This window comes from Salvelinus alpinus, chromosome 37 (genome assembly GCF_045679555.1).
Source record: "Salvelinus alpinus chromosome 37, SLU_Salpinus.1, whole genome shotgun sequence".
In the NCBI taxonomy this organism is placed as follows: Eukaryota; Metazoa; Chordata; class Actinopteri; order Salmoniformes; family Salmonidae; genus Salvelinus; species Salvelinus alpinus.
This window is the reverse complement of record NC_092122.1, coordinates 10,403-24,758: the sequence shown is the minus strand read 5'-3', so window position 1 is coordinate 24,758 and position 14,356 is coordinate 10,403.

Below are 14,356 nucleotides of genomic sequence, written 5' to 3'. Positions count from 1 at the left end.
GACATTTTTTACCGAAGCCAGAAAAACAGGCGAAGGGTTACAAAAATAGCTCTAGTTACAGATTGGTAGCCCCGATTTGAATTCCGACGACTTGCTTGAAAAGCAGAAGAGTAGGGGAAGATTTTATATAGCAAACATGTTTTTCTGTAAAATGTTGGGAAAGGGGTCAAAACGGCAGTTGTTTGTGAAAGTTTAAAAAACACATGGTAATGCATTTAGTAAAACTGCTGTAACGTAAGTTCCATACTGAATAAACCTTCTCCGCATTTGACAAGCAGAGAAGTTAGAGGAAGTTTTAATCCAATATATTTTTGTCAAACTCTTTGGTTTAGTGGTCAAAATGATAGTTGTTTTGAATTGAATGAATCTGCTAACTTCTGACATTTTTTACCGAAGCCAGAAAAACAGGCGAAGGGTTACAAAAATAGCTCTAGTTACAGATTGGTAGCCCCGATTTGAATTCCGACGACTTGCTTGAAAAGCAGAAGAGTAGGGGAAGATTTTATATAGCAAACATGTTTTTCTGTAAAATGTTGGGAAAGGGGTCAAAACGGCAGTTGTTTGTGAAAGTTTAAAAAACACATGGTAATGCATTTAGTAAAACTGCTGTAACGTAAGTTCCATACTGAATAAACCTTCTCCGCATTTGACAAGCAGAGAAGTTAGAGGAAGTTTTAATCCAATATATTTTTGTCAAACTCTTTGGTTTAGTGGTCAAAATGATAGTTGTTTTGAATTGAATGAATCTGCTAACTTCTGACATTTTTTACCGAAGCCAGAAGTAAACAGGCGAAGGGTTACAAAAATAGCTCTAGTTACAGATTGGTAGCCCCGATTTGAATTCCGACGACTTGCTTGAAAAGCAGAAGAGTAGGGGAAGATTTTATATAGCAAACATGTTTTTCTGTAAAATGTTGGGAAAGGGGTCAAAACGGCAGTTGTTTGTGAAAGTTTAAAAAACACATGGTAATGCATTTAGTAAAACTGCTGTAACGTAAGTTCCATACTGAATAAACCTTCTCCGCATTTGACAAGCAGAGAAGTTAGAGGAAGTTTTAATCCAATATATTTTTGTCAAACTCTTTGGTTTAGTGGTCAAAATGATAGTTGTTTTGAATTGAATGAATCTGCTAACTTCTGACATTTTTTACCGAAGCCAGAAAAACAGGCGAAGGGTTACAAAAATAGCTCTAGTTACAGATTGGTAGCCCCGATTTGAATTCCGACGACTTGCGTGAAAAGCAGAAGAGTAGGGGAAGATTTTATATAGCAAACATGTTTTTCTGTAAAATGTTGGGAAAGGGGTCAAAACGGCAGTTGTTTGTGAAAGTTTAAAAAACACATGGTAATGCATTTAGTAAAACTGCTGTAACGTAAGTTCCATACTGAATAAACCTTCTCCGCATTTGACAAGCAGAGAAGTTAGAGGAAGTTTTAATCCAATATATTTTTGTCAAACTCTTTGGTTTAGTGGTCAAAATGATAGTTGTTTTGAATTGAATGAATCTGCTAACTTCTGACATTTTTTACCGAAGCCAGAAAAACAGGCGAAGGGTTACAAAAATAGCTCTAGTTACAGATTGGTAGCCCCGATTTGAATTCCGACGACTTGCTTGAAAAGCAGAAGAGTAGGGGAAGATTTTATATAGCAAACATGTTTTTCTGTAAAATGTTGGGAAAGGGGTCAAAACGGCAGTTGTTTGTGAAAGTTTAAAAAACACATGGTAATGCATTTAGTAAAACTGCTGTAACGTAAGTTCCATACTGAATAAACCTTCTCCGCATTTGACAAGCAGAGAAGTTAGAGGAAGTTTTAATCCAATATATTTTTGTCAAACTCTTTGGTTTAGTGGTCAAAATGATAGTTGTTTTGAATTGAATGAATCTGCTAACTTCTGACATTTTTTACCGAAGCCAGAAAAACAGGCGAAGGGTTACAAAAATAGCTCTAGTTACAGATTGGTAGCCCCGATTTGAATTCCGACGACTTGCTTGAAAAGCAGAAGAGTAGGGGAAGATTTTATATAGCAAACATGTTTTTCTGTAAAATGTTGGGAAAGGGGTCAAAACGGCAGTTGTTTGTGAAAGTTTAAAAAACACATGGTAATGCATTTAGTAAAACTGCTGTAACGTAAGTTCCATACTGAATAAACCTTCTCCGCATTTGACAAGCAGAGAAGTTAGAGGAAGTTTTAATCCAATATATTTTTGTCAAACTCTTTGGTTTAGTGGTCAAAATGATAGTTGTTTTGAATTGAATGAATCTGCTAACTTCTGACATTTTTTACCGAAGCCAGAAGTAAACAGGCGAAGGGTTACAAAAATAGCTCTAGTTACAGATTGGTAGCCCCGATTTGAATTCCGACGACTTGCTTGAAAAGCAGAAGAGTAGGGGAAGATTTTATATAGCAAACATGTTTTTCTGTAAAATGTTGGGAAAGGGGTCAAAACGGCAGTTGTTTGTGAAAGTTTAAAAAACACATGGTAATGCATTTAGTAAAACTGCTGTAACGTAAGTTCCATACTGAATAAACCTTCTCCGCATTTGACAAGCAGAGAAGTTAGAGGAAGTTTTAATCCAATATATTTTTGTCAAACTCTTTGGTTTAGTGGTCAAAATGATAGTTGTTTTGAATTGAATGAATCTGCTAACTTCTGACATTTTTTACCGAAGCCAGAAAAAACAGGCGAAGGGTTACAAAAATAGCTCTAGTTACAGATTGGTAGCCCCGATTTGAATTCCGACGACTTGCGTGAAAAGCAGAAGAGTAGGGGAAGATTTTATATAGCAAACATGTTTTTCTGTAAAATGTTGGGAAAGGGGTCAAAACGGCAGTTGTTTGTGAAAGTTTAAAAAACACATGGTAATGCATTTAGTAAAACTGCTGTAACGTAAGTTCCATACTGAATAAACCTTCTCCGCATTTGACAAGCAGAGAAGTTAGAGGAAGTTTTAATCCAATATATTTTTGTCAAACTCTTTGGTTTAGTGGTCAAAATGATAGTTGTTTTGAATTGAATGAATCTGCTAACTTCTGACATTTTTTACCGAAGCCAGAAGTAAACAGGCGAAGGGTTACAAAAATAGCTCTAGTTACAGATTGGTAGCCCCGATTTGAATTCCGACGACTTGCGTGAAAAGCAGAAGAGTAGGGGAAGATTTTATATAGCAAACATGTTTTTCTGTAAAATGTTGGGAAAGGGGTCAAAACGGCAGTTGTTTGTGAAAGTTTAAAAAACACATGGTAATGCATTTAGTAAAACTGCTGTAACGTAAGTTCCATACTGAATAAACCTTCTCCGCATTTGACAAGCAGAGAAGTTAGAGGAAGTTTTAATCCAATATATTTTTGTCAAACTCTTTGGTTTAGTGGTCAAAATGATAGTTGTTTTGAATTGAATGAATCTGCTAACTTCTGACATTTTTTACCGAAGCCAGAAAAACAGGCGAAGGGTTACAAAAATAGCTCTAGTTACAGATTGGTAGCCCCGATTTGAATTCCGACGACTTGCTTGAAAAGCAGAAGAGTAGGGGAAGATTTTATATAGCAAACATGTTTTTCTGTAAAATGTTGGGAAAGGGGTCAAAACGGCAGTTGTTTGTGAAAGTTTAAAAAACACATGGTAATGCATTTAGTAAAACTGCTGTAACGTAAGTTCCATACTGAATAAACCTTCTCCGCATTTGACAAGCAGAGAAGTTAGAGGAAGTTTTAATCCAATATATTTTTGTCAAACTCTTTGGTTTAGTGGTCAAAATGATAGTTGTTTTGAATTGAATGAATCTGCTAACTTCTGACATTTTTTACCGAAGCCAGAAAAACAGGCGAAGGGTTACAAAAATAGCTCTAGTTACAGATTGGTAGCCCCGATTTGAATTCCGACGACTTGCGTGAAAAGCAGAAGAGTAGGGGAAGATTTTATATAGCAAACATGTTTTTCTGTAAAATGTTGGGAAAGGGGTCAAAACGGCAGTTGTTTGTGAAAGTTTAAAAAACACATGGTAATGCATTTAGTAAAACTGCTGTAACGTAAGTTCCATACTGAATAAACCTTCTCCGCATTTGACAAGCAGAGAAGTTAGAGGAAGTTTTAATCCAATATATTTTTGTCAAACTCTTTGGTTTAGTGGTCAAAATGATAGTTGTTTTGAATTGAATGAATCTGCTAACTTCTGACATTTTTTACCGAAGCCAGAAAAACAGGCGAAGGGTTACAAAAATAGCTCTAGTTACAGATTGGTAGCCCCGATTTGAATTCCGACGACTTGCGTGAAAAGCAGAAGAGTAGGGGAAGATTTTATATAGCAAACATGTTTTTCTGTAAAATGTTGGGAAAGGGGTCAAAACGGCAGTTGTTTGTGAAAGTTTAAAAAACACATGGTAATGCATTTAGTAAAACTGCTGTAACGTAAGTTCCATACTGAATAAACCTTCTCCGCATTTGACAAGCAGAGAAGTTAGAGGAAGTTTTAATCCAATATATTTTTGTCAAACTCTTTGGTTTAGTGGTCAAAATGATAGTTGTTTTGAATTGAATGAATCTGCTAACTTCTGACATTTTTTACCGAAGCCAGAAAAACAGGCGAAGGGTTACAAAAATAGCTCTAGTTACAGATTGGTAGCCCCGATTTGAATTCCGACGACTTGCTTGAAAAGCAGAAGAGTAGGGGAAGATTTTATATAGCAAACATGTTTTTCTGTAAAATGTTGGGAAAGGGGTCAAAACGGCAGTTGTTTGTGAAAGTTTAAAAAACACATGGTAATGCATTTAGTAAAACTGCTGTAACGTAAGTTCCATACTGAATAAACCTTCTCCGCATTTGACAAGCAGAGAAGTTAGAGGAAGTTTTAATCCAATATATTTTTGTCAAACTCTTTGGTTTAGTGGTCAAAATGATAGTTGTTTTGAATTGAATGAATCTGCTAACTTCTGACATTTTTTACCGAAGCCAGAAAAACAGGCGAAGGGTTACAAAAATAGCTCTAGTTACAGATTGGTAGCCCCGATTTGAATTCCGACGACTTGCTTGAAAAGCAGAAGAGTAGGGGAAGATTTTATATAGCAAACATGTTTTTCTGTAAAATGTTGGGAAAGGGGTCAAAACGGCAGTTGTTTGTGAAAGTTTAAAAAACACATGGTAATGCATTTAGTAAAACTGCTGTAACGTAAGTTCCATACTGAATAAACCTTCTCCGCATTTGACAAGCAGAGAAGTTAGAGGAAGTTTTAATCCAATATATTTTTGTCAAACTCTTTGGTTTAGTGGTCAAAATGATAGTTGTTTTGAATTGAATGAATCTGCTAACTTCTGACATTTTTTACCGAAGCCAGAAAAACAGGCGAAGGGTTACAAAAATAGCTCTAGTTACAGATTGGTAGCCCCGATTTGAATTCCGACGACTTGCTTGAAAAGCAGAAGAGTAGGGGAAGATTTTATATAGCAAACATGTTTTTCTGTAAAATGTTGGGAAAGGGGTCAAAACGGCAGTTGTTTGTGAAAGTTTAAAAAACACATGGTAATGCATTTAGTAAAACTGCTGTAACGTAAGTTCCATACTGAATAAACCTTCTCCGCATTTGACAAGCAGAGAAGTTAGAGGAAGTTTTAATCCAATATATTTTTGTCAAACTCTTTGGTTTAGTGGTCAAAATGATAGTTGTTTTGAATTGAATGAATCTGCTAACTTCTGACATTTTTTACCGAAGCCAGAAAAACAGGCGAAGGGTTACAAAAATAGCTCTAGTTACAGATTGGTAGCCCCGATTTGAATTCCGACGACTTGCTTGAAAAGCAGAAGAGTAGGGGAAGATTTTATATAGCAAACATGTTTTTCTGTAAAATGTTGGGAAAGGGGTCAAAACGGCAGTTGTTTGTGAAAGTTTAAAAAACACATGGTAATGCATTTAGTAAAACTGCTGTAACGTAAGTTCCATACTGAATAAACCTTCTCCGCATTTGACAAGCAGAGAAGTTAGAGGAAGTTTTAATCCAATATATTTTTGTCAAACTCTTTGGTTTAGTGGTCAAAATGATAGTTGTTTTGAATTGAATGAATCTGCTAACTTCTGACATTTTTTACCGAAGCCAGAAAAACAGGCGAAGGGTTACAAAAATAGCTCTAGTTACAGATTGGTAGCCCCGATTTGAATTCCGACGACTTGCGTGAAAAGCAGAAGAGTAGGGGAAGATTTTATATAGCAAACATGTTTTTCTGTAAAATGTTGGGAAAGGGGTCAAAACGGCAGTTGTTTGTGAAAGTTTAAAAAACACATGGTAATGCATTTAGTAAAACTGCTGTAACGTAAGTTCCATACTGAATAAACCTTCTCCGCATTTGACAAGCAGAGAAGTTAGAGGAAGTTTTAATCCAATATATTTTTGTCAAACTCTTTGGTTTAGTGGTCAAAATGATAGTTGTTTTGAATTGAATGAATCTGCTAACTTCTGACATTTTTTACCGAAGCCAGAAGTAAACAGGCGAAGGGTTACAAAAATAGCTCTAGTTACAGATTGGTAGCCCCGATTTGAATTCCGACGACTTGCTTGAAAAGCAGAAGAGTAGGGGAAGATTTTATATAGCAAACATGTTTTTCTGTAAAATGTTGGGAAAGGGGTCAAAACGGCAGTTGTTTGTGAAAGTTTAAAAAACACATGGTAATGCATTTAGTAAAACTGCTGTAACGTAAGTTCCATACTGAATAAACCTTCTCCGCATTTGACAAGCAGAGAAGTTAGAGGAAGTTTTAATCCAATATATTTTTGTCAAACTCTTTGGTTTAGTGGTCAAAATGATAGTTGTTTTGAATTGAATGAATCTGCTAACTTCTGACATTTTTTACCGAAGCCAGAAAAACAGGCGAAGGGTTACAAAAATAGCTCTAGTTACAGATTGGTAGCCCCGATTTGAATTCCGACGACTTGCGTGAAAAGCAGAAGAGTAGGGGAAGATTTTATATAGCAAACATGTTTTTCTGTAAAATGTTGGGAAAGGGGTCAAAACGGCAGTTGTTTGTGAAAGTTTAAAAAACACATGGTAATGCATTTAGTAAAACTGCTGTAACGTAAGTTCCATACTGAATAAACCTTCTCCGCATTTGACAAGCAGAGAAGTTAGAGGAAGTTTTAATCCAATATATTTTTGTCAAACTCTTTGGTTTAGTGGTCAAAATGATAGTTGTTTTGAATTGAATGAATCTGCTAACTTCTGACATTTTTTACCGAAGCCAGAAAAACAGGCGAAGGGTTACAAAAATAGCTCTAGTTACAGATTGGTAGCCCCGATTTGAATTCCGACGACTTGCGTGAAAAGCAGAAGAGTAGGGGAAGATTTTATATAGCAAACATGTTTTTCTGTAAAATGTTGGGAAAGGGGTCAAAACGGCAGTTGTTTGTGAAAGTTTAAAAAACACATGGTAATGCATTTAGTAAAACTGCTGTAACGTAAGTTCCATACTGAATAAACCTTCTCCGCATTTGACAAGCAGAGAAGTTAGAGGAAGTTTTAATCCAATATATTTTTGTCAAACTCTTTGGTTTAGTGGTCAAAATGATAGTTGTTTTGAATTGAATGAATCTGCTAACTTCTGACATTTTTTACCGAAGCCAGAAAAACAGGCGAAGGGTTACAAAAATAGCTCTAGTTACAGATTGGTAGCCCCGATTTGAATTCCGACGACTTGCTTGAAAAGCAGAAGAGTAGGGGAAGATTTTATATAGCAAACATGTTTTTCTGTAAAATGTTGGGAAAGGGGTCAAAACGGCAGTTGTTTGTGAAAGTTTAAAAAACACATGGTAATGCATTTAGTAAAACTGCTGTAACGTAAGTTCCATACTGAATAAACCTTCTCCGCATTTGACAAGCAGAGAAGTTAGAGGAAGTTTTAATCCAATATATTTTTGTCAAACTCTTTGGTTTAGTGGTCAAAATGATAGTTGTTTTGAATTGAATGAATCTGCTAACTTCTGACATTTTTTACCGAAGCCAGAAAAACAGGCGAAGGGTTACAAAAATAGCTCTAGTTACAGATTGGTAGCCCCGATTTGAATTCCGACGACTTGCGTGAAAAGCAGAAGAGTAGGGGAAGATTTTATATAGCAAACATGTTTTTCTGTAAAATGTTGGGAAAGGGGTCAAAACGGCAGTTGTTTGTGAAAGTTTAAAAAACACATGGTAATGCATTTAGTAAAACTGCTGTAACGTAAGTTCCATACTGAATAAACCTTCTCCGCATTTGACAAGCAGAGAAGTTAGAGGAAGTTTTAATCCAATATATTTTTGTCAAACTCTTTGGTTTAGTGGTCAAAATGATAGTTGTTTTGAATTGAATGAATCTGCTAACTTCTGACATTTTTTACCGAAGCCAGAAAAACAGGCGAAGGGTTACAAAAATAGCTCTAGTTACAGATTGGTAGCCCCGATTTGAATTCCGACGACTTGCGTGAAAAGCAGAAGAGTAGGGGAAGATTTTATATAGCAAACATGTTTTTCTGTAAAATGTTGGGAAAGGGGTCAAAACGGCAGTTGTTTGTGAAAGTTTAAAAAACACATGGTAATGCATTTAGTAAAACTGCTGTAACGTAAGTTCCATACTGAATAAACCTTCTCCGCATTTGACAAGCAGAGAAGTTAGAGGAAGTTTTAATCCAATATATTTTTGTCAAACTCTTTGGTTTAGTGGTCAAAATGATAGTTGTTTTGAATTGAATGAATCTGCTAACTTCTGACATTTTTTACCGAAGCCAGAAGTAAACAGGCGAAGGGTTACAAAAATAGCTCTAGTTACAGATTGGTAGCCCCGATTTGAATTCCGACGACTTGCTTGAAAAGCAGAAGAGTAGGGGAAGATTTTATATAGCAAACATGTTTTTCTGTAAAATGTTGGGAAAGGGGTCAAAACGGCAGTTGTTTGTGAAAGTTTAAAAAACACATGGTAATGCATTTAGTAAAACTGCTGTAACGTAAGTTCCATACTGAATAAACCTTCTCCGCATTTGACAAGCAGAGAAGTTAGAGGAAGTTTTAATCCAATATATTTTTGTCAAACTCTTTGGTTTAGTGGTCAAAATGATAGTTGTTTTGAATTGAATGAATCTGCTAACTTCTGACATTTTTTACCGAAGCCAGAAAAACAGGCGAAGGGTTACAAAAATAGCTCTAGTTACAGATTGGTAGCCCCGATTTGAATTCCGACGACTTGCGTGAAAAGCAGAAGAGTAGGGGAAGATTTTATATAGCAAACATGTTTTTCTGTAAAATGTTGGGAAAGGGGTCAAAACGGCAGTTGTTTGTGAAAGTTTAAAAAACACATGGTAATGCATTTAGTAAAACTGCTGTAACGTAAGTTCCATACTGAATAAACCTTCTCCGCATTTGACAAGCAGAGAAGTTAGAGGAAGTTTTAATCCAATATATTTTTGTCAAACTCTTTGGTTTAGTGGTCAAAATGATAGTTGTTTTGAATTGAATGAATCTGCTAACTTCTGACATTTTTTACCGAAGCCAGAAAAACAGGCGAAGGGTTACAAAAATAGCTCTAGTTACAGATTGGTAGCCCCGATTTGAATTCCGACGACTTGCTTGAAAAGCAGAAGAGTAGGGGAAGATTTTATATAGCAAACATGTTTTTCTGTAAAATGTTGGGAAAGGGGTCAAAACGGCAGTTGTTTGTGAAAGTTTAAAAAACACATGGTAATGCATTTAGTAAAACTGCTGTAACGTAAGTTCCATACTGAATAAACCTTCTCCGCATTTGACAAGCAGAGAAGTTAGAGGAAGTTTTAATCCAATATATTTTTGTCAAACTCTTTGGTTTAGTGGTCAAAATGATAGTTGTTTTGAATTGAATGAATCTGCTAACTTCTGACATTTTTTACCGAAGCCAGAAAAACAGGCGAAGGGTTACAAAAATAGCTCTAGTTACAGATTGGTAGCCCCGATTTGAATTCCGACGACTTGCGTGAAAAGCAGAAGAGTAGGGGAAGATTTTATATAGCAAACATGTTTTTCTGTAAAATGTTGGGAAAGGGGTCAAAACGGCAGTTGTTTGTGAAAGTTTAAAAAACACATGGTAATGCATTTAGTAAAACTGCTGTAACGTAAGTTCCATACTGAATAAACCTTCTCCGCATTTGACAAGCAGAGAAGTTAGAGGAAGTTTTAATCCAATATATTTTTGTCAAACTCTTTGGTTTAGTGGTCAAAATGATAGTTGTTTTGAATTGAATGAATCTGCTAACTTCTGACATTTTTTACCGAAGCCAGAAGTAAACAGGCGAAGGGTTACAAAAATAGCTCTAGTTACAGATTGGTAGCCCCGATTTGAATTCCGACGACTTGCTTGAAAAGCAGAAGAGTAGGGGAAGATTTTATATAGCAAACATGTTTTTCTGTAAAATGTTGGGAAAGGGGTCAAAACGGCAGTTGTTTGTGAAAGTTTAAAAAACACATGGTAATGCATTTAGTAAAACTGCTGTAACGTAAGTTCCATACTGAATAAACCTTCTCCGCATTTGACAAGCAGAGAAGTTAGAGGAAGTTTTAATCCAATATATTTTTGTCAAACTCTTTGGTTTAGTGGTCAAAATGATAGTTGTTTTGAATTGAATGAATCTGCTAACTTCTGACATTTTTTACCGAAGCCAGAAAAACAGGCGAAGGGTTACAAAAATAGCTCTAGTTACAGATTGGTAGCCCCGATTTGAATTCCGACGACTTGCGTGAAAAGCAGAAGAGTAGGGGAAGATTTTATATAGCAAACATGTTTTTCTGTAAAATGTTGGGAAAGGGGTCAAAACGGCAGTTGTTTGTGAAAGTTTAAAAAACACATGGTAATGCATTTAGTAAAACTGCTGTAACGTAAGTTCCATACTGAATAAACCTTCTCCGCATTTGACAAGCAGAGAAGTTAGAGGAAGTTTTAATCCAATATATTTTTGTCAAACTCTTTGGTTTAGTGGTCAAAATGATAGTTGTTTTGAATTGAATGAATCTGCTAACTTCTGACATTTTTTACCGAAGCCAGAAAAACAGGCGAAGGGTTACAAAAATAGCTCTAGTTACAGATTGGTAGCCCCGATTTGAATTCCGACGACTTGCTTGAAAAGCAGAAGAGTAGGGGAAGATTTTATATAGCAAACATGTTTTTCTGTAAAATGTTGGGAAAGGGGTCAAAACGGCAGTTGTTTGTGAAAGTTTAAAAAACACATGGTAATGCATTTAGTAAAACTGCTGTAACGTAAGTTCCATACTGAATAAACCTTCTCCGCATTTGACAAGCAGAGAAGTTAGAGGAAGTTTTAATCCAATATATTTTTGTCAAACTCTTTGGTTTAGTGGTCAAAATGATAGTTGTTTTGAATTGAATGAATCTGCTAACTTCTGACATTTTTTACCGAAGCCAGAAAAACAGGCGAAGGGTTACAAAAATAGCTCTAGTTACAGATTGGTAGCCCCGATTTGAATTCCGACGACTTGCTTGAAAAGCAGAAGAGTAGGGGAAGATTTTATATAGCAAACATGTTTTTCTGTAAAATGTTGGGAAAGGGGTCAAAACGGCAGTTGTTTGTGAAAGTTTAAAAAACACATGGTAATGCATTTAGTAAAACTGCTGTAACGTAAGTTCCATACTGAATAAACCTTCTCCGCATTTGACAAGCAGAGAAGTTAGAGGAAGTTTTAATCCAATATATTTTTGTCAAACTCTTTGGTTTAGTGGTCAAAATGATAGTTGTTTTGAATTGAATGAATCTGCTAACTTCTGACATTTTTTACCGAAGCCAGAAAAACAGGCGAAGGGTTACAAAAATAGCTCTAGTTACAGATTGGTAGCCCCGATTTGAATTCCGACGACTTGCGTGAAAAGCAGAAGAGTAGGGGAAGATTTTATATAGCAAACATGTTTTTCTGTAAAATGTTGGGAAAGGGGTCAAAACGGCAGTTGTTTGTGAAAGTTTAAAAAACACATGGTAATGCATTTAGTAAAACTGCTGTAACGTAAGTTCCATACTGAATAAACCTTCTCCGCATTTGACAAGCAGAGAAGTTAGAGGAAGTTTTAATCCAATATATTTTTGTCAAACTCTTTGGTTTAGTGGTCAAAATGATAGTTGTTTTGAATTGAATGAATCTGCTAACTTCTGACATTTTTTACCGAAGCCAGAAAAACAGGCGAAGGGTTACAAAAATAGCTCTAGTTACAGATTGGTAGCCCCGATTTGAATTCCGACGACTTGCTTGAAAAGCAGAAGAGTAGGGGAAGATTTTATATAGCAAACATGTTTTTCTGTAAAATGTTGGGAAAGGGGTCAAAACGGCAGTTGTTTGTGAAAGTTTAAAAAACACATGGTAATGCATTTAGTAAAACTGCTGTAACGTAAGTTCCATACTGAATAAACCTTCTCCGCATTTGACAAGCAGAGAAGTTAGAGGAAGTTTTAATCCAATATATTTTTGTCAAACTCTTTGGTTTAGTGGTCAAAATGATAGTTGTTTTGAATTGAATGAATCTGCTAACTTCTGACATTTTTTACCGAAGCCAGAAAAACAGGCGAAGGGTTACAAAAATAGCTCTAGTTACAGATTGGTAGCCCCGATTTGAATTCCGACGACTTGCGTGAAAAGCAGAAGAGTAGGGGAAGATTTTATATAGCAAACATGTTTTTCTGTAAAATGTTGGGAAAGGGGTCAAAACGGCAGTTGTTTGTGAAAGTTTAAAAAACACATGGTAATGCATTTAGTAAAACTGCTGTAACGTAAGTTCCATACTGAATAAACCTTCTCCGCATTTGACAAGCAGAGAAGTTAGAGGAAGTTTTAATCCAATATATTTTTGTCAAACTCTTTGGTTTAGTGGTCAAAATGATAGTTGTTTTGAATTGAATGAATCTGCTAACTTCTGACATTTTTTACCGAAGCCAGAAAAACAGGCGAAGGGTTACAAAAATAGCTCTAGTTACAGATTGGTAGCCCCGATTTGAATTCCGACGACTTGCTTGAAAAGCAGAAGAGTAGGGGAAGATTTTATATAGCAAACATGTTTTTCTGTAAAATGTTGGGAAAGGGGTCAAAACGGCAGTTGTTTGTGAAAGTTTAAAAAACACATGGTAATGCATTTAGTAAAACTGCTGTAACGTAAGTTCCATACTGAATAAACCTTCTCCGCATTTGACAAGCAGAGAAGTTAGAGGAAGTTTTAATCCAATATATTTTTGTCAAACTCTTTGGTTTAGTGGTCAAAATGATAGTTGTTTTGAATTGAATGAATCTGCTAACTTCTGACATTTTTTACCGAAGCCAGAAGTAAACAGGCGAAGGGTTACAAAAATAGCTCTAGTTACAGATTGGTAGCCCCGATTTGAATTCCGACGACTTGCTTGAAAAGCAGAAGAGTAGGGGAAGATTTTATATAGCAAACATGTTTTTCTGTAAAATGTTGGGAAAGGGGTCAAAACGGCAGTTGTTTGTGAAAGTTTAAAAAACACATGGTAATGCATTTAGTAAAACTGCTGTAACGTAAGTTCCATACTGAATAAACCTTCTCCGCATTTGACAAGCAGAGAAGTTAGAGGAAGTTTTAATCCAATATATTTTTGTCAAACTCTTTGGTTTAGTGGTCAAAATGATAGTTGTTTTGAATTGAATGAATCTGCTAACTTCTGACATTTTTTACCGAAGCCAGAAAAACAGGCGAAGGGTTACAAAAATAGCTCTAGTTACAGATTGGTAGCCCCGATTTGAATTCCGACGACTTGCGTGAAAAGCAGAAGAGTAGGGGAAGATTTTATATAGCAAACATGTTTTTCTGTAAAATGTTGGGAAAGGGGTCAAAACGGCAGTTGTTTGTGAAAGTTTAAAAAACACATGGTAATGCATTTAGTAAAACTGCTGTAACGTAAGTTCCATACTGAATAAACCTTCTCCGCATTTGACAAGCAGAGAAGTTAGAGGAAGTTTTAATCCAATATATTTTTGTCAAACTCTTTGGTTTAGTGGTCAAAATGATAGTTGTTTTGAATTGAATGAATCTGCTAACTTCTGACATTTTTTACCGAAGCCAGAAAAACAGGCGAAGGGTTACAAAAATAGCTCTAGTTACAGATTGGTAGCCCCGATTTGAATTCCGACGACTTGCTTGAAAAGCAGAAGAGTAGGGGAAGATTTTATATAGCAAACATGTTTTTCTGTAAAATGTTGGGAAAGGGGTCAAAACGGCAGTTGTTTGTGAAAGTTTAAAAAACACATGGTAATGCATTTAGTAAAACTGCTGTAACGTAAGTTCCATACTGAATAAACCTTCTCCGCATTTGACAAGCAGAGAAGTTAGAGGAAGTTTTAATCCAATATATTTTTGTCAA